Raw genomic sequence first — 22679 nt, 5'->3', positions numbered from 1 at the left:
TTGTCTTGTAGAAAGGTAGAAAAAGAACTCTATTACTCTGTGCTGAAAGTTTCCTTCTGTGTCCTTATGAATGCAAAAGATGTTGGGCCTTAGTCATGCCTCTTCCTAATTTTTCTTGAGCATTTCTTGCTGTTATAGATACTGAAAGATGTTTTGGGGGAAAATAGGAGAGGTTCCTCTTGCCCTTCACTGCTGCCATGTGAAAGCATACTCTTATCCTTCTCTAGAAAGACTTTTATTACATGAGGGTGAGATTGAGCAACAAAAAGTATATCGTACATGGATTTAAACTTTGAATAGTTTGGGACCATACATGGTGGGAGAAGCAAACACAGAAAAACAAAACAAGGATAACTCTTGAGTAAGACCCACAAAGTGCCAACAATGAATAGCAGAATGTCTGTAATAAAAGAACTTGAAAAAGTAATCTGTAAGAGGACCTCATCACAGGATCCCAGAACTCAGAAAGAAGAAAATAAACTTGAATTTGGGCTTTTTCTTTAAGAAATGTAGTGATTTAATTTATTTCAAATTGCTGAAAAGCATTGAGCTGCAAAGATACTTATGCCAACTAGCTGAAGGATGTGGTCATAAGTAATCTTTCAAAATAAATAACAATAAAGTCAGATTAAGGTAAAATAATCAGAATATATGTGTGGATACATGTATGTTTGTTCTTAGAAAATCATATCTACAAAAAAAATCTTAGAGGTTTGAGCCAGGGAAGTGTGTAAAAAATGCATCAAGAGTTAATGGTTTATTATTGTGGAGGTTTCTAGGTAGCAATACATTCAGCATGCAGCAAGTTGGGAAGCTTCAGCATCACAGTAATAGGCCATAATACTTACTGTTTGATCTGGACAGTCTGTTCTAGTCATTTGTACATGTAGAGAACTGTTGATTGAGCATAAGACCATGCAAAATAAATCTTGCTTATGGGCAAACACATTCTACATAAAACAATAACTTGTTAGTAGAATTGAAATCTTAACAGTTTAAGCCGTGAATCATTATTAGTCCAGATCTATTATTACACAAAAAAGTTATATACAGAAGTAACTGTATTGCTGTAATATCCCTAAGCAAAAATTCTCATAATAATACATTTAAAATTGTTACACAATCACTTAGTTTCTACTCCTTTCCCTGGGATTATGCTCACCTTTCCACTGCTGCTCTGGGTCATAAGGTCAGTGGCTGCAGTCTGGTGGTGGTGGGGTTGTCATGGCAAGTCATGATCCGGAGCCTTTACCTGGACAAATGTAGTGTTAATGGCTTCTTTTTCACTCTAGGATGCACTTGGGGTCACTTATGTTTGCTATTGTGCTTTTTATACCTTTCTTGTTCTCCATTGGTCTGCATCTCTGATTCATCTGAATTTATATGGTACATATGAATGTGCGTGATATCTTTTATGTAGGTTACATACTTGCTCTTTTTTCTTGATACTTATAAATTTGGCTTTGTCCAGCTATAGTTCTGCATTTTTAACTGACCACTGGTGAGTTTTTTATAGCCGTGGGGTCCTCAGTGACAGCCTATGCCCCATCTCTTATCATCCCTTGATCCAATACAGTGCATCCACTTCTCGAGGCCTCTACCATCATATTGGACCTGTTTCTCTGCACTGCTTTGCTACGTTAATCATAAATATCTCATTTTGCACTGAGTGATCACTTGCTGCTACTACTACCTGTATAAAACTATGGTGGCATCATACAATGACAAGTGAAAGCAAAATGAATAGCCACAACCATCTGGCCAAAAAGAAGTTAAAACTAAACTGAGTCAAAACCAAAACTACAGATGCAATGAGACAAGTTCAGACAAAGCAAAAGGTGGCAAGCCTCTGTGCTGTGGTCTTGCAAACCCAGTACAAAGCCTATAGCCTGATACTTGCACTGAAAATGCTGTATTACTGGCCTATAGAGTTACAATAGCTGTTGCTCTTCTTAAAAATTATTTCCTAAAAGGATAGTTTTTATCTATATTACTACTCCAGATGTTATCTAAGTGTGTTAAACCTCTAGAAACTATGAACTATATTGACTGCTCTGCATGATTATTTACACTGCTTTGAGTGAACTTCTCAAATTATATTTCAGCTCAAAAGAAAAGCAGGAGAGAATTTCCTGGAGGCAGTCTTAGACCTACTTAAGAATTGGGGAAACTATTCAGTGGTTTTCAATTTTCAACCAAAAAATAAAATATATGTATATATGCATATTTATATGCTTATTAGGCTACACTGAGTAGGATATAGCCTAGGTAAGGAAAAGGGGTAAAAAGGTAGAATGAAGTTCAATCTGAGGTCAGTCTGTTCCAGCAGGTCTATCGGTATAAATTAAATCAATCTCAGGGCTGCTCTGACTTATGCTGGCTGCCAACAGCCTTAGGAATACAGACTGTCAGCTTGATCAGCCAAACATAAATGAATCCTACCATGTCCCTGTGTTAACTGGAGAGAAGGGGTGGCATAGGAACAGTAATACCAATTATCTTCCCTTCAAGGATTTGTATCAAACCATAGGTGATTCTTTATAATAATTTTCAGAGACATTTTTGCATCAACAGTGTTGTGTTTATTGAAGGTAAATTAACCTGTTTATTTTCACAGTATGTACCACATCAGTGCCATCAGTTTGAAATATAGTTATCTTTTGGAAAAAGTAATTCTATGACTTCTATTGGAGCCTGTGCTATGAAAGCCATAAACCTCCCAAGTAACTATTAGTCAGTGAGCAGCCTGAGCAGGGCTAGAGCCAGGGGCTGAAGTTACCCTGGTGCAGGCCATGCCCCCCACAGATGTGGTGCCATCCCATCAGGCAACAGGCTCTGTTAACAGCCTCCGACATGGTGAGAAGATAAGCCAGGCAAAGGCTACAACTATCTCATTAACTTTGATTTGCAGCAAAATCTGCCACCTCCTCTGCCTTGGGAAGCATCCGTTTTTCAACAGCTCTGAGGATTTGCTCCTTGCTCCACTCTTCAGCCACTGCAAAAGCTGCTGGCTTGCAGCTCTTTGAGGTGATTCCCTTGCCTGTTACACCCAGCAGTATCTCAGAACAGAGGAGGAAGGAAATATTTAGGAGGTATATTTTGAAGCTCCCATGGCAAAGGACATTTTTCCCTGCTCTTTTCTGAATGTTCCACCCCCTGCCTCATCCTAATGGAGCACAGAGTAAAATTGAGAGCATTCAAACAAGATAAAAACCATGCAGCACAGTGTCCTAAGGCCTTACACTCACAAATGACAGTGCATGTGCATGGAAATATAATGTATTCCCCATATTCTTCATTCCACTGGAAATCTTGCAGAACGTGGTGGGATTTGCCCTTGCAGCTCAGACTCCTAGATCTATGTATGTTCGTTAGGCTTCTCAATACCTAAAGGAAAATTAAACTTAGGTTTTCTTGGACTTAGAACTACGAAGATCACAGAAACAAGACTTTAAGAAAATCTGCTTAGTACTCTCTATTTAGCAACAAGTGGTAGCAGCCTGAGCAGCCTCACCCTGTAGGTGTGTCTGAGCCCCACATCTGTCTCTGGCATCTTCTCCTGGCTGGACCCCTCAGACCCACATGGTAGCTCTGTTTCCTTTTGCACCTGACTGGACTCCTGGGCTCATCCTGCCATGTTGGGGCTGTCACTGGAGCCTGTGACCCATCCCTGTGTCTTCCTGCTGGCTAGGATCCTGGGGGATGGTGCCCCATTGCTGAGGGCATAGCCTCCTCCAGGATCATGCCCCTATCTTGGCCCCTGATCCTGGAGCAGCCCCACTCATGCTGGTCCCTTTCTTGTTACTGTTTTTTTTTGATACCTCAGCCTCTGTCATTCTTTAGTAGAGTAGTGTCAGAAGAGCTTATATACAAGACCAGGCGTGGAAAAACAAAATCAAGGAAGGTCTAAGCAACAATGGTAGAACTTGCATAAGAATATCTTAGAAGGTTAACCTTTTTTTAATGATGTTTATCTTCAAACAAAAAAAGTAGTAATTTTGCAAGACAGCTGTATGTCTGAAGCAACTTATTGGAATAATAACCCTACGTGGTCTGGGCCAGCTTTTGTAGTCCTGTGCTGTGTAGTTGGAAAGCAGAAACCTAAGCAAATTTTGTGCTCTTGCTTATAGATTGTCAGAGAGTTGGGGAGAAAAGGAATTTTAAACATAAGTTTTCTCCATTCTATAGCCAATTAAGAGCAACACTTTTTTTGTTCTTTATACTTTTTGGCCCATTGCATTTTAGAAGGGTTATAATAGTATGCACACAGAGGAGAAAGATCTTTCTATGACAAACACACAGTAAGCTATTGTCCAGCAAGTGTGTTGGTGTTGATGGAAATATCATGTCTCCAGGCTATCCTGAGGTGGTGCAGAATGGGAGCCAGCACAGCTGGGACTTCACAATTTTAGTGAGAAACCTTTAATGTGGTGACAGGGGTGAGGTTGAGACAAGAGTTTGCTGAGAGGCTTATGAAAATCACCAGTCTAAATGGCATTGCATGTCATAGCTGAGATCTCAGATGAGCTCTGAAATGTTCTTATTGTCATTCTGAGTAACTGGGTAATTTGGACAGAATTAGCATTTCCAAGTCATGGCTTTAGGAAATGCCAGTTGCTTTTACATGCTCAGAGAGATGCAGAGTCTTTTTGCTCTTTTGCAGTCATGGTCAAAACTCATGTGAATGTATGTATTTAGTTTGATTTCTATCCTCATGCAAGTATTTCTGGAAATGCACAATTAAGTGAAGAGTTACCATGGATGATAATGAAATGAGAGAGATATAGATATATATATCCTAACACTAATTATGTATGCTCTAATTACGTATCCCCTCTCTTAGAAATTACTAGCTTCCTCCTTTTGTCCTTTTTGTCATCTCTTGCTTTTCCTCTTCATTGTTCCTAGCAACTGCTGCTGTCGACTTCCTTTACACATATGCAAGTAAGTTAATGTCATCTTCTGCTCCAGAAAATGCACACTGAAGGCTCTTTGGGAGAGTAGCAGTACAACAATTAAGTATTTTTGTTGGCACACTGTCAGAAAATTGCTTGTCATGACTGTCCCCGCAGCTGGTTTTGAAGTCTAGTTTCTTATCTTTTTGGCAAGATGCAATTTTGTATCTTCCTGCAATTTTGTGTAACTCGTGTTGAATTAAGAAGCTAGTGATATCTTGTAGGATTCTTATTAGGAGATAAGTATGGTCCCCTGTTACCATGTTGAAAATACATAAAGTCCTTTAAAACTTAGCACAGATATTCAGCAACTGGAACCTCTGTAATATTTGAATCTGTTTCGTAAAACTGAGCCAGATAACTTATATCATGCCCATTGCCATTTCCTCTTCCAAAAGAGCTTGCACTCAGCTCCAAAAGAAACCAGAGGAAGGGCTATTGCAATGATGGCAGAAGAGGCATGAGTAGTGGCTGGCTGACATGGCTTCTGCCATGGAAATCCCCATAAAGCTAACAGTTCAGAAGCAGCACTTCCAAATGGCTGCTCTCATCCTGCCAAGAGGCTTGTGCTTGGCACTGTGGTGTTTCTATGAGTTTTTGCAGATTGCACATATTGCCTTATCTTCTGTAAGGCCTTGTGCCTGGTTTTTTGTCCTTCTTCCATACCCTAAATATTGGCTCCCTCTCTAGTTTTACCATCAACTTGCTCTTCCCTGCATATCTCCCTCAATCTTTAGAGCTACCACAATCCAATGCTGCTGTCTGTTTTCTTTAATGTTTCTGGTCTGTGTATCTTCCCCAGCTCCTACCCAAGTACTCTGTGGGACTCCTTGCAGGGCAGTAGCTTGTATCCTCAGCCCTCAAGCCCAGAGACACTGAAAGGATAGCCCAGCTGAGCTTGCTGTCCTGCTTGGTCAAGTGGTAGAGCAGGAGGGCTAAGCAAAGTGCTGCTGCCTCTCACAGCGCCTAGGTCAGCACGACCTGAAGGCTTTTGTCCGACAACTTAGTTGAAAGGAAGCTTTACAGCTATCAATGAAGCCTTTTGAAGATAAGTGATGAAAAGCAGACAGCATCTTTCCTTACTTAAATTGGGGGGTGGGCGAGTTCAGTTTTCCTCTGGTTTGAAAAGCTATTGCTAAACGGACCCTGCTCATCTATTGCATTTGCTACCTATCTGCTCCAAGAACAGCTCGCTGCTCTGTTCGTGCAGGGTGAGGCTGAATGGTTTCTGGGCTGGGATTGCTTGCAAGAGATTCAGATGAACAGCAGTGGTTAATGTTCACAGAGTTTGGTCTTTTTTATTGGTTGCTCTTCTGCTATATATCAGATGGCTATAGCACATAAAATGGGATGCTAAGAGGGTTTTTATTTGTTGCACTGCTCTTTATCAACCCGAGCTTTGCAGATCTAAGGTGGAGCAGAGTCAAGTGATGGGGGTAGAGGAGAGAGAGTTACTGACTTCCCCTGCCCCAAACACTGTTGTCTGTGCAACCTGCTGCTGGCAGGGAGGCCAGACATCCGCAGCAGCCCTGGAGCCGCTGTTGAGCCCAGCCAGTAAGCAGAAGTGTCCGTTTTCCCCAGAGCATTATTGTTGGCAATGCTTCTAAAACAGGGAGATTTGTACATGGGGATGCAAGGCTTACATCTAGTTTGGAGGGAAAACATGCATTGAAATACTGCCTTTACACTCCACTTCTCTGAATACTTGTGAATATTTTAAGTAACCTTGTTTTGTAAGTTTAGTTGTCAATTTAAAGTTCAGCAAGTATTTTGAAAAAAAAAAAATTCTGTGGAAAATCCTCTGGAAACTTAGCTAGAGTATTGTTTTTTCAAAGTTCTGACTGCATTTGTGTTCTAACCAGTGTGATGGTTGTTGTTCTGGTCAAGTGCTGGCCACTTTTTCATACTGAAAAAGCACAGTGCTAGAAAGTTTTCAGTATGTAGTTCTTTGCCAAATACCAGTGTTTCTAGGTGTCTGAAATTTCAGGCAGTGTTAGTAATATTGGAATTTAGTTTTCAAAAGCAGTAACTAAAGTGTAGCTATTAATCGCCCTAAAGGCCACCCTCTGAACAACAGAAACCTACTTTTTAAAAAAACCTCCATTTAAGAGGAAAAAAAAGTGGTAAGGAATTGTTCTGCTTTTAATCCATTGAAGTTTGAGGCTGGTGAAACAGTTTTCCAAAATTCTACTGGCTGTCTACCAAGTCGGGATCAGAATAAGCTTCACTGAAACAATCAAGAACTTGATTATTTTAGTATTTTCTTCTCATCCCTTAGTCTAAAGTTGCAGCTCTGTGGGTGTCTGAACACATGAGGATCGGGGATGGAAAGAGAAGAGAGAATCAGAAAGCAGTGGCTGATGTTTTTGCTTTGGTTTGTGAATCATTCTCATTAGGTTCTTTACGGGCCTGTAAGTAAGAATTGTATTGAAAACTAGTATGCACATACAAGTTCGAAAAGAAAGGCACGTAACTCTTGATTGTAGTTTTGTAAGTAAGGCTTATATGACAGTTAATTGTGCTTCTAATGAAAAATAGCAATATTTTTGCTACACAGGAGTTCACTCTAAGATAATTTGAGCTTTCTATAAGATAAAACAGAATTCAACTGCCTAGTAACATGTTCAAGATGATTATTCCATTGTTTATGGTGCCTTAGGAAAGTCTAAGTAATTTTGTCCTGTAAAGAGACATTTAAGTGACTCTGACTTCTGATTTAATCTTAAAAGTATTGTTAGAAAATTTGTGCTATTGAATAGCCACCAGATGGTAGTATGATAGAGATGTCATGGTTTAAGGCCACTCAGCTGGAACAAAGCACCACACAGCCACTTGCTCACCCCTACCCTGTCTGCTGAGGGATGGGGAGCAGAAAGTACCACCAAAAGGCCCGAAGGCTGAGACAAAGGACAGGGAGGGCTCACTCATCTGTTATGGTCACGGGCGAGAGACAGACTCAATTTGGGGAAACAACATTGGTTTAATGAACAACTACCACCATGAAGAATAATGAAAAACGTAATCGGGTCCCAAAAACACCTTCCCCCACCCTTCCCATCTCTCTGGGCTCAGCTCTGCTACCTCTTCCCCCCATGCCAGCAGCGCAGGGGACAGGGAATGTTTTTTCTGTTTTGCCTGTGATGGTAAATGCTGAGTGATCTCTCTGCCCTTATCTTGATCAACAAACCTGTTGTTACATTTTTCTCTCCCCTGTCCAGTTGAAGAGGTGGAGAGTGATAGAGTGGCTTTGGTGGGCACCTGGCATCCAGCCAGGGTCAACCCACCACATGTGATAAACCAGGGGAGAAATGTTGAGTTAGTTCAGAAACATCAAAGACTTTGGATGTGTCTGTCTTTGGCTGCTGCCAGAACTGGGTTACTGGCATAGGTGAGTGGCTCCAGCCCAACAATTTTTCATTGGCCTTTTTCCTGAGGTTTTTTTGACTCAGTGCTGCAACTTGCATGCTACTAATGAATGCTAACTTGAACTGAATAAAAGTTGTGTAAATGCATAATATTACAAAACCAAAATCAAACCAAAATGGAATACTGCTGTGAGTATATACACATTTTTCAGCTACTTGATTCCAGTTTGTAATTACCTCCCCTGTTCCCTTTCTTTCTGTGAAAAAGTACTGTAGGCATCCAAAGTGATCCAGAGAGATTCACAGGACCTGATCTAAACTTCATGAAGGAGATACAAGAACTTGCAAAGGGATTTATTGAGACCACAGAGAAAGCCATGGCTTTAGAAAAGCTATGGGAGGAAAACTCAAAGTTCTCAGGTAAGCTGTGATCTTTCTAATAATGAATTGCTTTGCCTATCAGGTAGTGATAACCATAAACCAAAGGAATATTCTTATCCTAAAAATAAAATGAAGAAACTGTAATTCTAGCTGATCTGAAAAAAGCCACTTTTATGGTTACTATTACAGTGGCTGTCTTAATTATTAGAAAAAAGTTAGCTTTCTAAAACGGGGCCCTTGTTTTACTACTTGATTGTTAACAAAATACTGTGAGGGCAAAGGTTTAAAGGTAAGGAATAATAATCTGAGTACATGGTTACATGGTCTAACATACATTCAAAAGTAACTTACCAGGATCTAAGTCTTTCTCTCCAGGATTTTCTGCTGTACTAGAGAATATAGGGACGGAAAACCTCAGCAGCTCATACCTGGTGACCTTTAGGTGATCAAGTCAGTCTCACACTCAAAGAGTGTGAGGCTTGAAACACCAAGGTCTGATGCTCCTGCTCTGTTCTCACCCATACTGCACAGCTGTGCTGCTGTAGCAGGTGGGCATTTAAGACCTACTACTACCCTGCCTTTCTGGCTGAGTTTTCAAGCGGACAGATTTAGGCAAAACAGTCATTTTCATGCCTGGCCGTCTGGGAACAAGTATGTTTTATCTAGTGTTGATGCGACAATTTTGACTTACTGAAAAGTGACTGGTAAGCCATTTTTTTAAATTGTTTTTGCAATAATAGTAAAAGTATTGGAAAGCACAGAAAATAAAGTGAATCACTATCTTTTGGGGTATTGTTTCACATGTCTTTGGTCCTGTAGAAATGCCCTTTGTGCACCAACTTATAAAATCGATTCTTCCGAAGTTAATAATGCTTCTCTGTAAAGGAAAATATTTGCTTTTGCAGGGCTCCATAACATCACCACTTTTCTTACTGTAAGTATTTTTACAGTCTATTTCTAAATTAGAGTTCTGGATTTTGAGATACCTTTATTGTAATGGTTAGAAATTTGTATCCTGTTAAGTTTTAGTAAACTATCTTTACAAAAAAATTTGGTATGCTATTAAAAGAAAAAATTATGTCTGGTAAACTTTATAGAAGTTCAGTGGTTTCTAGATTACTGATTTAAACCAGTCTAGGTTGTTAGTAGCCAAAATCCTCAGCTATTTGAAAGCTAGTTGTTCATTAGGAGAAATTTAAAAGTGCACCTGCCACTTGTGTAGCTGTATAAAATCGTATTACAAAAGGTCTTGCAAGGAACTGTTATCCTAATATTTACTTAGTATTAACACCCCCCCCCCCCAAAAACCAAAACACACATCACCACCTCCCCCCCCCCCCTTCCCAAAAAAACCCCAAAACAAAACCAACTAAAAAACCCAAACCCAACCCAAAACTTAAAAAAGGACTGCAATGAGATTGAAAATATGAGGCTCTGGCTTGGATGTGATTACTTTGAATTCAGGTTTGTGATCCAGTAAATATGGCAAATAGACTCAAGTGGGGATGAAGGAAGATAGATTTGCAAGATGTAGCATAATTCCTTCCAGAATCTCTTTGGCAGTTTGTGAAATGGGTTTGGTCTTTGTGCTGTCCCTGATGCATTAGTCTTTCACCCTTACAATCTCAACAAAAAGGGGAAGGCTGAATGAGCACAGTAGTGGGTCTCCATTACCGTCAATTTTGTACCTTTCACAGACCACTGGTTTCACTTTTAAAGTAGTCCAAAATGAATTTTCTCTGTATTTGATTGTAACTGTTACTTTATGAAGCCTATATTTCCAATTTATAGCCTGAAATTAGATGGAATTTTATAGCAACATTTTTAAATTACTCATGAGATACTTGATTGAAAGAAGCTCTAGCAATATAAAATTTCATTTCAGGAATGGAATATAAAATAGAAAGAGTATTTGTCAACATTAAGAAAAAAATATTTAGTTGAAAGTAGCCTATTGTTATTGGTAACAGAGCTTGTATATACAAGATTCTTTTTATATGAACCATGCTCATGTTACCACTATCCAAGAGCGCTAGCAAAACATTAATTTAGGGAAGCAAAGGCTGCACAATAAACAAGTGTGATAGATCCTATGTTTTGCATAGGCATCTGATAGTGCAGTCCTAGAAGAGAAGTGGTTTTACCCAGGCTGGAATCTTTAAAGAGTCATTCTTATCAATTATTATTTGACACACCCCCCAGACCCCCCAAGCTGCTGTGAAGCAAAGATGACATGTCCCTGGCAGTCCCCTGGTCTTTGTACCCTAGACATAGAAATTCTTGCAGGGCTAAAGAGCTCCTTGTGTTTGAGAGATCAAAGATAATCCTTCTTTCTGGAAAACAGTTACACTTTGAGCAGAAAGAGATTGCTTAGCTTTTCTCCCAGCTCCATTTTCCATCAGGACAGAGAAAGACATCTGAAACAAAGCTGACGTAAGTTCAAAGTACGGTCAAAATGGTGTGGTGAATATTTTAAATGGCTTGAAATTTGAGAGGGCAGGGGTTGGGGAAATAACAGGCACCTGTTACTTTATTTTTCTGTTAATGGAAGCATTTCTTCTTCACATAAAGATGGATTTGAATGAAGCAGAGGAAATTATTTCTAGAGCAGAAAACCTGTACAAGCAACCATATTTCTGGAACCTTCTGCATTCACTCCCTCGCCTTGCATCAAACAGCTTTTATACAGAAGATGATCTAGCTGCTGTAGCACAGTTTCTAAAAGTTATTCAAAAGTAAGTGCTTTCACGTTCTTGAAAGTGCTCTGTTTTAATATTTTAGCAATTCTTGTTCTTCACACTGGCTATTTAATAAAACAAGGATCCTTACCAGTGTAAAGAGGCTGAAATTTTCTTCTGTTTACCAGATTATGTTTTTATAGAGGTGTGGTAGCAGTTAGAACCTGTTCTGATTTCTTCATAACTGTATTTTTCATTTGTGTCAAACTCAGCAGATATTCCCTAGGAGTCTTCAAGAAATAGCTTTGTGTTAGCAATGGATGAAATTAGCTCATGACGTAATATGGCTTTGACCTTTGTAACGTGCTTCGGGAGTCTTTGAAAGACAGAAGATTTACATATGAATATAAGAAAATAATAGTTTGGGTTCTAATCAAATTAGTATGTATGTAGCACTTGGTGACGATCAGGAAAATGACTCAATTTTGTTTCTCAAGCCTCTTGCTGTCGAAATAGCTTTGGCTGTTCTCTTGCAAGAAATGTAGTAGTAAGGAAAAAACCCCTTGAGACTATATTCTGAATATGGAAGTTTTCTGCCTCGGGTAAAGGTCAGTTGGATTCAGAGGAAGACATGGTATCAAAAGCATAGACTAAGAAGAATCTACAGGAATTTTCAGTAAAATAAGGAAATTGTTAGGAACAAGTGAGAAATGTATTTGCCAGAGTAGGTAGTTGTCATTGTAGTCAATTAATATTTATTTTTTTTATCTCAAATATATCAAATATCTCAAATATAGCCTTATCTCAAATAAGGCTAGAGGAGGCCACCAAACCCGGCCACCTGTGCAAGACTGGCCATGATCTTCACCAGCCTTACCCTCTGAAGACCTTGAATGGGAAATTACTGTGCTGATTCTGTCACCCTTTACCATCCCACTGCCTAATGAAGAAGATATGGAGGATATGACAGCATAATTTTTTTTGAAACTGGGAAATAAGTCTCCTTTGATTACAATATGTGGATTGGAACTGTTTGGGCTTGGTATTTTCCCTCTCCTTTATGCCAGAGTCATTTGTAACCTTGTTCCAGCTTGTTCTCTGAACTGTTAACATGCAAAGCTGTATTAGCTGTGCTTGTAGTGCTTATCCCCAAAGCAGAAGTTTTTCCTGAAAAGTTTGCAAATTCTCAGTGTCTTGAGTGTTCCTGATGTAAAACAGGGACTTGATTGTAAGTTTACGGTCATTGTTTGTTTCTTCAGCAACAGTAACCGCTGGCTGCTGTGCTGGGTCAAGTTATTAATCTGTTAATATAATCTCAGCAGCAGTTTCTCTACCCTGAGCCTATAGCACGGTGAAAGTGAGAAGGGGACGAAAGCGGAGGGTGTTCATGGTTATGGTGTTTTTCCCATGTAATTGTTATATGTGTATAGACCCTGCTTTCCATGAGGTGTCTGGGTGTCTGCCTGTTGATGGGAAGTAGTGAATAAATCCCTTGTTTTGCTTTATTGGCATGCACAACTTCCGCTTCGCCTGGGGGTCAACCCACAAGTGATTAGTAAGAGGAGAGTCAGATGTTTACATTTCAGGTTTTTTGTTGCCAGAATAAATGTTGCTTTAGAGGTTCTTTTTTCCTCTGCAGGATGAGTGGAAGTAAAATACTACTGTGTCCAGCCTACCTTGCTGTGGGAATAACTGGGAGAACAGTTATGGTGGTTTTGAGCTCATTTTTGCTCTCACTTTTAACTCTTTTTTTTTTGTTTGTTTGTTTTTTGTTTTGTTTGGTTGTTTTTTTTGTTTTTTTTTTTTAAAGGACATTGGACCTCTTAGGAGACATTTCCTTAATGAAAATTGTGTGGAACTCTAACTAAAAATCTCATTTTGTCGGTTTTTCATTAAAAGCGTAATTTGACAAAACATCTATTTTTCAATAATAATAAAAGCCCCCTCTTTTAATACCCAACTACTTGAACATCACCTTTTTCCATCAAGCTCTTTCAGTTTTTCTGGGTGTATAGAGAGCTTGATTTTTGTTTTACTTTTCACTTTCAGTACCTTGATATCACTGAAGGATTTAGCTATGATGCCATTGGGCCAAAGTTTCTATGAAGTGGTGACAACAGCACTGAATTTAACTGCTGCATCCGTACAGGATCCAAGCTTAGAAGGTAAGGAATATGCTTCAGGTTTTCTTTGAAGCACCTCATAAGCATGCTGGGAATATAAGATAGCAGTAACTGTCTGACCTTCTGTTAAATTCCAAATGTAAAAATCTAAGAATTGAACTATAGTGCTGTAGTGCTAACCCATTTCTTTACTAATCTGTTTTTTAAGTACCAATAACTAAATTTCATTAGACTCTGGCAACTATTCGTGTGGTCTAATATTGTGTTTAGAATGACCTTTTAGTGGTGAATTTTGGAGAGATGCTAGATCACTACAAAGGACAACTTCTTCCATTTGATAGAAGATAGCCTCACGTTTTGGACCTGCATGTTAAGCATTATGGCTGTTTTACTTTGTTTCATTCTTCTGTTATCATAAATTCTGCTGTCAGCTGAAGCGCTATATTTTCCCCATCTGCTACTTGAGTATGGGAGATGAGTTTAATTGGAGAAGGTAGGCTGGCCCCAGGACAACTCTTCAAGAAAAGGCCAGGAACAAGTTTCATTGGCAAACTCTCTGGTGGCACACGATTAGATTCTAGGTGCATCTGTCTGCTCTGCATGGAAGGTCAGGCTAAGAATTATATGCGGTCTAAATCCCACTTCACCTGCCAAAACAAAAACTGAGGTGGTACAGAGGTGATATTATGAGCCCTTGCACAAAGGGTGAACTTGAATTCCTTAAGTCTTCTGGCATTCTCCCGGTGCTCTCTGTCTCAGCAGTGAGATTCATATCCAGCTCATACACACATTTTCATGACTACGTGCAGAATTAGGCACAGAGTTCGGAATGGCACCCTGCTGGGTCTGCTGGCCATCACTGTTCAGGGGCATCTCATTGTTATTGTATCAATTTTCTAATACCACCAGATGACCTTGTCATCCTACTATTGCAATCATGGATTTTATCGTAGTGAAATTAGTATTCAAGTACCCTTTTTTCCTCTCAAAAAGCTGGGAATGTGGTGCTTGGGTCTTATAAAGAATGAATCAAGAAACAATTTGAACAAAAAGCGGGAACGATGTAAATGGAAGGTTTTCTTTCTTTCAGGTTTTCAGTATAATCTGTCTCTTGGGGATGTTTTGTGGAATCCACGTGCTGTGAAAGCAGAACTTAAATCCAGGTTTGGTTATGACGATCTTCATGTTGAGAAGTTGCTAAGTTATACAGCACAATTAACAAAGGTAAATCACTTGCAAATTTCAGTGTCCTTCTCTTTCATCTTTGTTTTTATTTATGCCCTGAAGGGATTTTTCATGCCTTACAGAAGCTATGTCATATCTTACATTGGTGAAGCAGCTACAAGACTGCTAAATATCCTGGCTTCATTCCCATCCAAATAGATGTATTTAGCTTCAGGTGAAATTTCTGCACATGAAGATGCTGATAGGTCTAGTTGTGTACATTAATGAATTCATGCTTCTCCGAAGTCACCATTGAGTATGGCAAAGTCCTCAGTTTATTATCCAATCCTGTAAAGACTTCTGGGGTTTGCTCCACTAAGCTTCTAAACTAAATCCTAGATTTGAAGCTGCCTGGATTAATTGTCGGGTAGCGTTTTTATCCAGTTTGCTGGACAAAGAGTGACTGTCTCTCCTGTGCATAAATTAAGGCACATCAAGGGTCCTTTCTTCTCAGTGTACGGTCTTGATATGAATATGCTTGACTGATGAGTTGTCTCAGTGGAGCTATTAAAATATACCAGTGATGTGTCAAATTTTGAAAAAATCTCTTAGAGTGGGCTTCTAACCTATCTTCTAGACCGAAGTGATCTGTTGTGATGGTCTGGTTTGAACTGCGGAAAACTTGAAACATCTTTTGAATTTCTTCTGAATTCCACAGCTTTTGAATAGAACGTGTTGGTATTTATCTGAAATCTATTTGTTCTTTGCCAGGTACAGTTTAGAGATGTACTCCAGAAGAGCTCGTTATAAAAATATCTTATTTACACAAAGGGATAAATTATAAAAAACTTGACTTTCGAATGGTCTTTTAATGAAATATCAATGATGGACAATTTGATCAACTGAACTGAATTTGACTGCAACCTCGTAGCTATAATTGGCTGTGTAATACCGGACATCTCACTTGCTAGCTATTTAAACTAATATCTTGATATTGTGTGCTTGTGTTAGGGCATTGAAGACCCTCAAAAAGTACAAAGGGAAATATGGAAGCCTGGACAATGTCTGTTCTGAGCACTTCAGTTCTCTATCTAAAGCCCCAGCTTGCTTGGTGTCAAAACATCTGCAAAACTTTTGATAAATTTTCTAGTCACAGTTGAAAGGAGTTAGGATGTAAAATTTCTCAGAAAGATATTAATAGGAAGAATTAAAAAGTGCTAAATTATTTTTGTACGCTTCAATATTTATATGATTTGGAACACCAAATCTTTCAACATGGAGTTTAAAGGTTGGGCTATGAGGAAAAAATTCTGACCTCATGGCCACGCTGCTGAAACCTGCTAACTTCAATCTAAAACCAGTCTGCTACATGTAATCATTGGTTGAGATGTATCATTGTACTGGATGCTTTTTACATCAGTAACTTTTATACTTGTGAAGTTGCTTTGGTATAGTTATTCTAGTGTATGTGTACTGTGTCATTGTCAAGTTAGCTCAGCATCAGCCTGCAAATGGCTGTAGGAGTAGCAACATGGTATGGCTATGTGGTGCAAATTCCTTACATATACAAATCTTGTCATTGTGGCTGTTGTATGAGTACCCTAATGGGGCCACTGGTATTCTATACAGCACTCTGTGTGTGGAGTACTCTGAAGTATATGTCCCAGAATATGACGCTGGATTAAATGGGCTTTGTTCTTGCTGAAGGAGACTCTGTGATATTCTTTTTTCACCAGATAAGTAAGTTGATAGCAGAGATAACACTCAGCAGCTCTCTTGAGATACTCATCAATTCCTTATGTCCCTGCCAGATTCCCATGGGAGAGACACTGGAGCAGTTTGTGTGCTCTGCTCTGTCCAGTGTGCGAGAAGATGAAGCAAACAAAGAGAAAAGTGAAGAGGGCTGTATTTCTGCATGGCATGAGGACAAACTGTATCTTGTTCATGCTGTCAGCAAGCTCAGACTCTATGCACAGGTACGCTTTAATAAGTTAATAGATTAAATTCCTAATTTTTGCACGTAGGCTGTCGACAGTAACTCAGTCAAAAGATCTGAGTTATCTATTAAATGTTATTGTCATGAACTTTTTTCACTGTACTGGTAAGACAAAGTAATCCTTATAAAGAATCACTGCAGTGGGAGTATAATCTATCACCATGTGTGCACTTAATCAGATTTTCTCATTAACTCAAATGCAGATATGAAACCTAATAGAGAATATAGTGAAACATACTGCACTGCAGAAGCCTGGCAGAAGGAAGACCCATTTACTTCCTGCCTGAGCCTGAATTTTGGGCAAAACTGAAAGCAGACTACAGGCCTTCACTGATATAGTATATAATTTATTTTTAATTCCTTTCCACTATCTCTGGCCATAGTGGCTGAAGCATGTGGAATGGGATGAGAGTAAATCTCCAGCATAGCATCTTGAAGTTCTGCTCTTGCAGAGCAGCTTAGCATGCAGTCTTAATGATGACATATCTTTAGTTGTGTGAAGAAAAGGACAAACCATTCAGATATTTCCAAAGAAAAACACTTGCCTAGCTGCCTTAATGCTGGTGTTTGTTTTTCCACTGAAATATGATTTTTTCTCCTAAAAAAAATTGGCTGTGTATCAAGCTGTTCTGGAGATGGTCTAAAGAAAACATGTGGATTATGGTGTATTTCCTCAAAAATACTCCCTCCTGATAAACGATTCACTGATATACGATGTCTTGAAGTAATAATTTAATGTGATTGACAAAACTAATGCACTAATTATTACAGTAGCTGTAGGGAAATCCAGTAATAATTTCAGCCATGATTTAAAAATTCTTAGCAAGAGCTGACATCCTTATGATGGCAACTTAGAGTACTGTAAGCTGCTGGCCACTGGGAATTCCCTTGGTGAACAGGACATGTCGTATATTAAAAATCAGTTATGACCACTTGGCATTAAAAAAACATGATGGTAGAGGGAAGGAGAGCAGTCAGTAGGTTTGGCCAGGCCTTGGTACGCCTTATTCTAGGCTACACAATGGGAGCATGCAGGCTCTTTCTCCATCTCTTTGTGTATTGGGACCTCAGAAATGTCGAGGCTGCTGCCTTCCGTCGTGTTGATAGTGCAGGCAGAAGTCCTGTAAGGGGAAGCAAGCCTGAGTAATTGACTGTGGAGGGCTACTTTTGGTTGGTTTCAGTCTCAGGCCATCTTTTTATCATTCCTGGGTCTTTGGGCAAGGACAGCACAATGTAGAATGTTAGTTCTCTGTATGATGTAGCATGTTATATTGCCAACTTTCAGGTCAGTCCAAACTGTATTGAAAATCAACCTTTGTGAGGCCAGTCATTGCAGAGAGTAGACACATTGTTAGAGAGAAATTTTACTATCATTGTTAATTGTGTGTTTTTTAAAGACATGTAAATTCTGCTTATTGTCTAAATAAGGAAGCTTTGATTCTCTAATAAGGTGCATTCTGTTTTGCAATCTGCTAGGTATTTGAGCAATGGTTCAGCAGCAGCAGGCCCTCTCAGAAACTCCTTTTGGAACTTGAAAGAATCATAGCTGATTTAATGTCTCAGTTTCTAGATGACAGAGAATCCAGGAAATTTTTTTCAGAGATAAATACCCTGATCCAGCAATGGAAAGAGAAATCAGATGCCTACCTCTCAGAAGGATATACCGAATCTCATGATCTGTAAGTTATACTTATCTTTCTGCAACTTGTCTTGCAAAGTTCAGATCAACTTGGATATTTAGTTTCACATTACATTTATTGGTTTCTGATTTTTGTCTGGTTTTTTTTGGTTTTATTTTTCTTTAATTCAAAACCTCATATATAGTCAAATAATTGTGTTGATGCATACACATTCTGAAAAAGAAATTAAATCTGTGATTGAGTACAGCTACTTACAGGTTCAGCAGAGGACCTGTGTATGTGATCAGGACCTGCAGGAATCAGCAGCTGTGTATAATTAAGCATTTTGAACTAGGACCCAAATTCTGCAAACAAAGTCTAATTCCCACAAATAGTTGCTGTTGCTCAGTGATGCTTCTCATGGACACATGCTGAAGGATCAATCTACACATGTGCAGCAAGTCCAGTGCATTTGAAATCTTTTGGATTTTTGTTGTAGGACTATTATTTTGTGCAGGAGATCTTGGCAAAGCCTATTATGGAGAACAGAATTATAATGTAATTCTATGTGTTCTTATATATGCAATTTCCAATCTTATCTAGAGCACTCTGAGGCTAAGATTTTTTTAATGGTTTTGCACTTTTAGTGTTTCAAGTTTTCCATTTGGCTTATCACTTAATGCAAATGTAAGCAGTTTATATGAAGATACAAGTTCTGTACATATTCGGAATGATTAGTTTTGTTGAAGCAGCCCAAATCTTCCTGTACTTAGTCACTAATCTAGTAGAAATCTGTTTTGTTGCAACTTTGGAAATGCCTTCAATTCCCATTTCAGGACAAGTGCAACTACAAGCTTGTAAATATTTACTGTGCTTTAATTTCAGGTATTCTGATTCATAGTGTACGTTTAAAAAAAAAAAAAAAACCAAGACAATTGTTCTGTGTGATTTATGCAGAATAAAGTGGTTTAAGAGCTCTGTTTCCCTATCTTTTTTTTTTTTTTTTTTTTTTTTTTTTTTTAAAAAGGACTTGTTAAAAATGGTCTCAAAGGTTCTACACAGGACTTAAAAGTTGCAGAGACACGGAGTTAATGTTTGTCAGAACTGGCAGTGCCTCGTGAAAAGTCTATGGCAGAGCACAGGAACTGATACTTCTCTCTTTCTATCTGCACATTAGATTACTTGCATCGCTTCTGGCAGTTATGTTGCCTTCAATTTGGCATTGCTTGTAATAGCTCTGCTTGTTCATATCAGAAACTGTCCTTCATTGGAGGAGATATGATCCATGCTATACAAATCAACATCTGAAGTTAAATCTGAAAGATACAATCCATTATCTACTGTTAAGGGAGAGACTGCAGTCAAATTGTTCAATAATTTAGTAGTACATCTTGGAATTCTGTTTTTTTATAAAAAACTACTGCACTGCTGCTGTTGTAAGAGACTACAAATTAGGTGATAGCTATAGTCACTGCCCAACAAAAAAAATCCCATAACTTTTCAGCAACTCTACTTTTTGTAGTACAGAATGTTTCTGTGCTCTACCTCCTTTGGTTGCAGAATCCTGAACTTGGGGAGAATGCAGTCTGTGCTTCAGGATGCACCTCAGTGGCCTGTTATGAAGAGGTTGCTTCTGGTAGATGGAGCTATAAGGAACGTAATAGCACAGTATTTACACTTCACTGAAGGTAAAGCTGCGGTGGTTACTTGTTACTAGCACTAAATGAGTTCCACAGAATAACAGGGGAAATGGATAACATTCTACTTCTAAGAAGGCATTTGGGCTCTGTAATACATGTCACACTTAGATATTTACAACACCTTTTGAATTCTTAAACTTTTGTTTCCCTTAGTGATGATAGAACATAACATAATACCTCTTTTCACTTCTCGTATTAGGAATAAACAATTTCCTTAGACATCTTATGTGATGTTGTATGCTGCTGTGGCTGTTTAAAGATCTAACTCAAGAAAAAAAAGGCTACTTAATAAAAATTAAAGTTATCGATGCCTGAGAAGTTTCTGATGCCATCAGTCATATATGTGTGAACAAGGAGTCTTGGTTTTAGATTTAGATGCAGCTTGACTTTTCTGGCTGGTCATTGCAAGTGAAGCAAAATGCTGAGTGGGACACATGGATTTTCTGATCTCTTTAATTAAGGATTTGATTGAGAGCGCTGTAAAGCACAGCAGTAGGGTGCTTCTTTCTCTGGGGGCTATGCCTTTGGACATAAAGCTAGGCTGATGGTAAAGGAAGTGGAAGATGCCATTCCCAAAAGAAGAGAAGGGACAGAATGGAAGAACTTGGGGCAAGTGGAGGTGTATTTTACAAGAAGTTGGGGAACAAGATCTGTTTTCATCAGTTTCACTGAATAAGATGAACTAGCTCTCATGAATGTAAATGTGTCTGTTTAGAAATTGTGAATTTCAGATTTGGAATACATTTAGAGTATTATACAGTGTACTAGGACTCAGATCGTGTGATACTCAGCACCACAACACCCAGGAGTTGGTCAACAATATAATTATATTATAAGGTCCACAGAGATCTGGATTTAAAAAAAAAAAAAAGACAACTAAGGGACAAGATATCTTTCTGTAAAACCTTTTAGTGGAGACCTGCAATGCTGTAATATGAATATATATATATATATGTGTATATGTAGGAAGAACACTTGTATTAGTTGTTATTAGGCATGTGAAAGAATACTTCGGTCCTTTTGGAGACATTGATAGTCTTAAATTATTTGATATCTGCATATGACTTTGCAGTAAAGAATAAACAATATATTAAAAGTACAGATTTTGTCCAAGATGCGACTAAAATTGTGCAATTCTGTCCTTGAATTCTAGCTCAGATGTCTTCAGATTACCAATAGAAACCTCTTGTTTGAAGATTACTGTTGGAAATTAACACAGACTCTGACATAAGTTTTCCGTATTTTAGTACTGTGCATCATTACTAGGAGTAAAGATTGTTTAGGTCACATTACAGCACCAGTGATAACAGCGAAGTCCACTTTCCTTGGGTTATGTTGTGTGACACATGTATGCTTCTTGCCTCTAGTGGCTTTATAGCTGATTACTCTGGGGATTTAGTGAGCAGGTCTCTTTTTGATACACGCACACACAAAAAATAATTCAACATACTCTTTAGCTGTATCAGCTAACTGAACTAAACTGTAGGATCTGTTTTAGCCTCTAAAAATGAAGGAGGACTGAGTAGTGCAGAGTAGGGAGCAGATCTCATGAGAAAACAAGTACTTTCAACAGAATTTTCCAAAGGTGCACTTTTAAGACATTTAATATTAAGTCCAGTGTTTGCTTATCTTCTGCGTTAAGGTCATTGGACCAAAAGTGTCATTTTTGTCTTGTGGGTTTTGTTTCATAGAACAGGGCAGTATGGAATCAGTACTGCTAGTCATATTACTGAACCCTGATTTATTTGTGCACCCAAACCCACAAGACACCTCTGAAACTTCAGGATAGTTTCTGTAGTCTCCTTTTTAGGATGGGTTGATTTGAAGTATGCTACACAATTTTGCCTGTATACTGTATATCAGTATATCTTTCTTCATGATGATGGAGTTATGCTGATTTGCTACAGCTGGGCATCTGTCCTGTCAGATTATGTAGTGAAATGCTCCTCTCCATCCAGACAAAGGAGTACAGAGGAACACTGGTGATGGGGAAAACCCAAATGGTACCCTGTCCCTGATCCTCCAAGGTTGGGTCACGTTACAGACTGAGGGGATTACTGCCTAGGGGTGCGGGACTCGTTGCCAGAAGCAGGGAAAGAGCTCCATTTGTAATGCTTTTCCTGGGTGCGGACTCTCTATTCTGTGTGCAAGTGTGTGTATGGGGGTCTGTGTGCAGCAACTGAGGTCAGATCACAGGACATACATGGGCCCATAGCAACACCTGGAAGGACTGGAGTGAGGGAAAATCAAGTCCAGCAAATGGGGCGGGACCTGTGGGTCCGTGGTGCCAGAAATTAGAGTGAGTGACGGTGGGTGTATCAGTGTGTGATCACTAGTGAGTATCAGGCTGGGATAGCTGAAGGGTGGGTAAGGTGGCCTGGGAGCTGGCGAGGTGTACACTTCTGTGACGGTGAGGAGTCAGCTATTGGAGGAACCAGGAGGTCCAGGCCAACACCAGAGAGACCACAGGGTCTGGGGGTTGACCGAGACACCTGTTTGTGTGCCTCCTATGTGTGAGGCAGCTAGGGGGACCTGAGGGACCAGGACCAGCTGCTAGATGACCGAGCGTCCAAGAGCAGTTATTGCAGGGATCCACTCTGTGTGCGAGCAGAGGCTGCAGCCTTGAGGGCTTGTATGCCCAGGTGACAGCAACTGGGGAGGGAGACTGGGATCCAGGGTCAGCTGCTGAGCAGACTGG

Source organism: Leptosomus discolor, chromosome 8, assembly GCF_034619465.1.
Source record: "Leptosomus discolor isolate bLepDis1 chromosome 8, bLepDis1.hap2, whole genome shotgun sequence".
Lineage (NCBI taxonomy): Eukaryota > Metazoa > Chordata > Aves > Leptosomiformes > Leptosomidae > Leptosomus > Leptosomus discolor.
The sequence above is the reverse complement of the archived record's forward strand: the minus strand, read 5'-3'. Positions refer to the sequence as shown.